The following is a 6,167-nucleotide window of genomic DNA, read 5'->3' as shown; positions in this document are numbered from 1 at the left end:
TGTCTGACAGCGCGTTCCCGTGTCCGATCGGCGCCATTCGGAATGACCAAGGTGTGGAATCCACAGAGATGTCACTGGTGGATGAAGGGATGAAGAGCACACACCCTCATACACACACACACCCTCACACACACCCTCACACACACGCACACTCTCATGAACACGAACACCCTCACACACACACCCTCAAAACCCTCATACATACACCTTCACACACACCCTCACACACCCTCACGCACGCACACACACCCCTCACACACACGCACGCACAAAAAGAAGCACACACCTAGCTTCGAGGTGGCAGCTGTCCAGGTTGAAGAGGGCGACACCCCTCTAGGTGCCCGAGGGCAGGTGTGGAGCTCAGTCCTGCCTGGGCTGCAGGAGGAGCCTTGGTTGCTGGAGCTCGGGGGACCCAGGAATCCCTGGGATCAAAGCTCCTGACCACGCAGCAGTCCGCTAACTGGAGAACGGCCCGGTCCTTGGAGTCCGTGGGGGAGGGGAGAGGGGCGCGCACACCTGCGGCCACAACCTGGTTTCCCAGCGCCATCTAGTGGGCACACCTGGGACTGCCACCGTGATGCCCGCCCTTGGAGCGGAGGTTAAAGGCGCTCAGAAAAGTGCCCTCTTGACCATTTGTGAGATCAGAGCCATTCAGAAAACGGTTTGCTGGGCTGTGCAGCAAGCCACGAAACGACAGCCAATTGGAGCGTTTCCTTGCTGTGGGTTTGGGGCGGGCTGACGCACAGCTCTTGCACTCTGGGATCAGGTTCTAACAAGTACTGTGACTGCTATTGTACAGTATGAAATAATTTCAAGTCTGCCATAACTGGAGAGTCTCTCTTCTAACCACACTTGGACACTAACAAAAGGAGGTTGCTGGCATGCACTGTATTCGTTGCGATAAAGAAAAACAAAAACAAAAACAACAACAACAACAAAAAAAAACTGCCTGTCTTCTCCTCCTCCGGTCCTCCAGATGAGCTGCGGAGGTTGTTCGGGTAAGAATCACACCTGCACTTTACAAGAAAGGGAGCCACGGATCTGCTAGGTCACTGGGCCTAAGACTACTCAGTAAGATTTAAACTACAGGACCTGGGCTCCTCTTACTCACAGCTCCTCCACCTTTCCCCAGCTGTGGAGCAGAGTTGCTTCCTTTACAACCCACGTGGATGTAGAGAACACCCATGGACCCGGGTTCAGGACAGGTGCTTCCAAGCAGAAGCTCAGAACTACGAGCAGGTGGAGTTTGGGAGCAGCCTGAGGCCTCTCCGCCCTCAGGAACGTTTGTATATATATGACTGCAGGTCATGATAAAAAATCCAGTTCACCTGTCAACAGAAAAGGTGATTGCTGACAGAAAATGATTGCTTCGCAATACAGAATCCAGAATTTTTTACCATCTATAAAGGGATGTAAACCAGGAGCATAAAATTCTTCCCATAATTGTTCTCAATTTACCATTCAGGGCTCATCGCCCAGGAAAACAGAACAATTCCAGGACCGAAGCCTTTGATGGATGTGCTGCACGGAGCCTGTTTTGGGAGCTTGGTCATAAATATTAATGGTATTGACAGAGCATTAGAAATATGTCAAGCCACATCCCCGCCAGAGAGGAACCCAGTACCTACACCCGGTTCCTCTGGCGGACAGCTGCCCCAGCTGTCCCTGAACGGGCTCGGCGGTGCCTGTTCTCCCCTTTGCATACAGAATTTGCACATCAGCAAAAGTTTTTCCTATTTCCCAGTCAGCAGCACCACGCACCTCAATGTATTCCCCCTTCTGCTTTCCTACTTAGCTGGTTTCAACCTGCGGCCTGGGCACGGTCCCTTTGCACTTCTGCGTGTCCAAATGTGCAGTAGGAGTGGGATGGAGGCCTGAGTCCTGTCGTGGGAGCACGTGGCAGTGAGCTTACTGGATGTGCTCGGGGGTGCAGCGTGCTGGGTCCCAGCTGCGAGCTGTCGCGACGCATTGGGAGCCTCAGAAGAGCCTGGTCCACAGGACGGCAACTGTGCACAGCGGCATTTGTGAAGGGCATGGCATTAGTGTCTGTACTGGCCGGCTTTGCTGTGCCTGGCCTGTGGCAGTTGGAGTGGAGCTTCAACTTGAGTGGCTTTGGAATGTCTTGGGAGGGTTGGTAAATTACCCTACTAGGTGTGTCTTGGTGGGTGACGGAGGTGGGGCCTTGGGATCTATGTCTGGTCCATCACCCTTTCCCCTCTGGTACTGCCCCTGTTCGGCATCCAAATAGCCATGTGCTAAGCAACTTTGCCCCACCACATTCTTCCACCATGGTGTGTCTGCCTTCAATTCAGTCAGCCATGGGCTGAATGCCCCAAACCATGAGTCAACCTAAACATCTCTTCCTTTACACTGTGGGAGCCAGGAGTGTGTCCAGTGGTGATTAAGCCAATGCATGGAACAGATCCCACCACTCACAACTTAGATGGGGGAGGTCTACTTTGGGTCATGGCTGCAGTCCACGGCTGGCTAATCAAAGACAGGAGCACAGCAGGAGGATGTGGGTAGCAAAGCTGTCTGGTTCTTGACAGTAGCAAAGGAAAGAAGGGGAACTGCACCAGAGAGGAAAGGGCCAGGGATCAAATGTAGGCCACGAGGTCATGCACTTGTGGCTCACCCAGTCATACACAGAAGTGTGACTTTCTAATCCAGCAGGGAGTACCCAAGCCAATCAAGTTAACACTGAACCTTAACTCTCAGTGTCACCCAGCAGACATGCCTCCCAATGGTAGTTCACAGGGCATATCCACCAGGCGACCTGGCGCTGGGGAGAAACACAGGGACCACTGGCGAAGGAAGGGGGTCAGTGATATAGGGAATGATTTAAGTTGCTGACTCAGCAGCCCGAGCACTTAAGTTATGTTTGCTTGTTAAAAACACCTGGCACTTAACCACATAAGCTACACTGCTTAGCTATGACATCAAAGGAACAAATTGGACTCTATCAAAATTAAAAAGTGTTTTGAAGATGATTTTTTAAAAAACTTAAAAAGATACCCAAGAAGACAGCAGATATTAGTAATGCAGTTATCCTGGCTATCCTCTGTATACATGTACATATTTTTCCCTCTTCCTTTTTTCTTTTTCCTCTCCCCTCCTTCATCCCAGATGCTCCTTCCTATTGGAGCAGTTTCTTTTCCCTTTCACAGTATCTATTGTACTTTTCAGATTTTATTTGCTCTTTCAGGTTTTTGTAGTAAGGAGGAAACACAATGTTTATACATGTGAGTCTGTTTTATTTCACTGATGAGTATGGTCTCCAGTTGCATCCATTTACCTATAAAAGCCTCTAGTTTATCATCTTTCTTTATAGCTGAGTAGTACTCCATTGTATAAAAATACCACATCTTTTTTATCCGTTCCTCTGTTGACGGTCATTTGGGTTGTTTCCATGATTTAGCTGTGACTAATATCTATTGGTTTATTGAAAGGAACAGTTAATGTATAATTGTTTGATCAATCTTGCATGCCTATATCTGGTTATATGTACAACCATTTTGAAGATGACATTATGTAATATAGCAACCAGTGTTAATATGCTATCAGTATGTTTTGAAATTTTGTATCATTTTTATTGTTCTTTATGCTGTTTTGTTTATGTATTTGTTTTTGTTATTTTGTTTTTCTAAATGAAAACCAAAATTTATATGTATATATAAGGATAGCTGGAATAGGTGTATTGCTGATGTCTGTGGTTTATTGAAAGAAACAGTCAATGCTTAAATTTTTCTTTTTTCTCTTTTTTCTTTTTTGTCTTTTTGAGACAGGGTCTCGCTATGCAGTTCAGGCTGGCCTTGAGCTCACTTTGTAGTCCAGGCTGGCCTCGAGTTCACAACAATCCTCCTGCCTCAGCCTCCCTTGTGCTGGGATTACAGGCATGTGCCACCATGCCCAGCAAAACTTTCTTTTTTCTTGACCAATTTGGCACACTTGACTTTGGTAATCAGAATGACTGATCTGAAAGCAACAATGTCCAGTATAAGAACCATTGTTGAACTCCTACCATCTTGTATGGGGAAGCTCTGCATCATTTCCAATGTTTTTTTTTTTTTATTACTTGTTACTGTGTTTGATTGTTTGGTCAATCTTACATTCTTATGTCTGGTGCACTGAGCAACTTTGTTGAAGATAACAGTATGTAATGTAGCAACCATTGTTAATTCCTATCATTTTGTTTTGAGGTCATGTATCATTTTTGTTGTTTTGATTTTGTCTTCATTGTTATTTTGTTAGTTTTTTTAATTTTTAAAATAAAAAAATACAAAAAAGAAGAAGAAGACAGCAGAAAGTATTTGTAAACCACTTACAGAACTGAAGCCTTACATCTAGAATGGAGAAAGAACTTAAAATCCAGTAAAAAATAAAACAACAAAAACCAATCAATTCAAAAATAGAAGAAAGAAATTAGATACTTCACCAAAAGAGACCTGTGGGTGGCAAACACAGTTCCTGAAAATTATTTCCTGTGCTATTCTACAAGATTTATAGTGCTTTTAGATTTTAAACACTCTCTGGCAAGGTGTACTCTCCCCACAAACTGAACCCTCACTATTGCTGATGGGAACAGCACCTGTCCGCCTTATCCAAGAACCAGCAGACCCTGGTGGCTTGCACTGAAGCGATCAAATTTATTCGTTCACCAGACTTTAACCGTGCCAAGCATTGGTTTGGTGTTGGGGTGACAGATGTGGACAAAATACCCAGGAACTCCATCTCACCTCGCTGTGTGGTGAAGAAGGTAAATGATGAATCCTGTATCTCAGATGGGCACCAGGCCCATTGAGGACACAAGGAAGGGCAATTAGATGGACAGAGAGCAAAACGTGAGGAGGGACATGGGGTCCCTGTCTCAGCCAGGTGGCCAGGGATGATCTCCCTCTTATGAATGCGTTGAACCAAATGGAGGAAGGAGCCAGACATGTCAGCATTTAGGAAAATGTGTTTTAATTAAAGAGCAGGGTTGAGTACATGGACCCAGGGGTGCAGAATTCACTGTAGGAAAATCCTCGGGAGGCGTCTTGGTTCCAGTATCCAGCTTCAGCTATGGTAATGAAAACTGCCCAGACTGCTCCTGGACTCCAATACTTAAGTCTCAGAAAATAACAGCAAACCAGCAAGGAATGTGTGTGGGCACTTCCTGATGTGCAGAATCTGACACTGCCAACACACACACAAAGCAAGGCACACGGAGACCTGCACTGGCGTGTGAAGGTGTCCTTGCTCACCCTCAGAAAGGGCAGCGCTGAGACGTGAGCAGCCAATGCTGCGGTACGAGTCAGGGTGCACCGCTGTTGGCTGCACACAGGGGGTTCCGAGGGAGGCTGTGCAGATGTGCCCGGCTCCATCTGTCCTGAATGGCGGATCTCCCTCATGGGGCCCCTCAGGAGGTACAGGGAGGTGAGGGGAGATGATCTCAGAACAGCTCCTCCAGAGCCTCCCGTCCCTACGTTCCAAGAGGTCCACACAATGTTCTCCAGAGTCTCAGATTAGCTACAACCAAGTATTCTCGCAAGTGGCCACCAGGACCCCAGGATGGACGCACTCCTCTGTAGGTAGTCCTTCTGCTTTGTCACCCCCATGATCCACCCGAGGGAAAGCAGTCATTTTGGGGTCCTAGAACCTTCCCAGAGTGGCCCCTGCATATAATCATAAGAAGGGCTTCAACTAAACTCAAGGGAAGGAATCCAGTCTCCTCCAAGCCAGGGAAGCAAAACACAGGCAGTTTAACGGGCTCTGGAGCCTTCCGGCTTCAGCCGGTCAGGTCCCAGAAAGGCTGTTGGGGCCCACCCATCTGCATTTAAGGCTTGCCAATCCCTGGCCCCTGGAGACTCTCAGGGCTACCCCAACTGACAAGGGGCTGGTCCTGGGCATAGAGGGCAGCTGCTCCTGCCGCGTGTCCCGGGACATCCCAGTGGAGCCCTTCCCACAGCATGATGCTCAGCCCTGCTGTGCCCACAGATGGAACCAGCACAGGACAGGGCTCCCGGGACACCATCGGCAGCACCCACCCGAGAGGGGCTCCGCAGCAGGCTCTAAAGGGTTTCCAGGGAGTCACTACGGAAAGCAGGTAAATGAAGTATAACTTAAGTGTATTTTCCTCTGTTAAACAACCTTGTCAGGTGCTTGGCAAATGGTAGATTGACAAATAT

The sequence above is a fragment of the Chinchilla lanigera genome, unplaced genomic scaffold (assembly GCF_000276665.1).
Source record: "Chinchilla lanigera isolate Chin_1 unplaced genomic scaffold, ChiLan1.0 scaffold00081, whole genome shotgun sequence".
Taxonomy (NCBI): domain Eukaryota; kingdom Metazoa; phylum Chordata; class Mammalia; order Rodentia; family Chinchillidae; genus Chinchilla; species Chinchilla lanigera.
The sequence above is the reverse complement of the archived record's forward strand: the minus strand, read 5'-3'. Positions refer to the sequence as shown.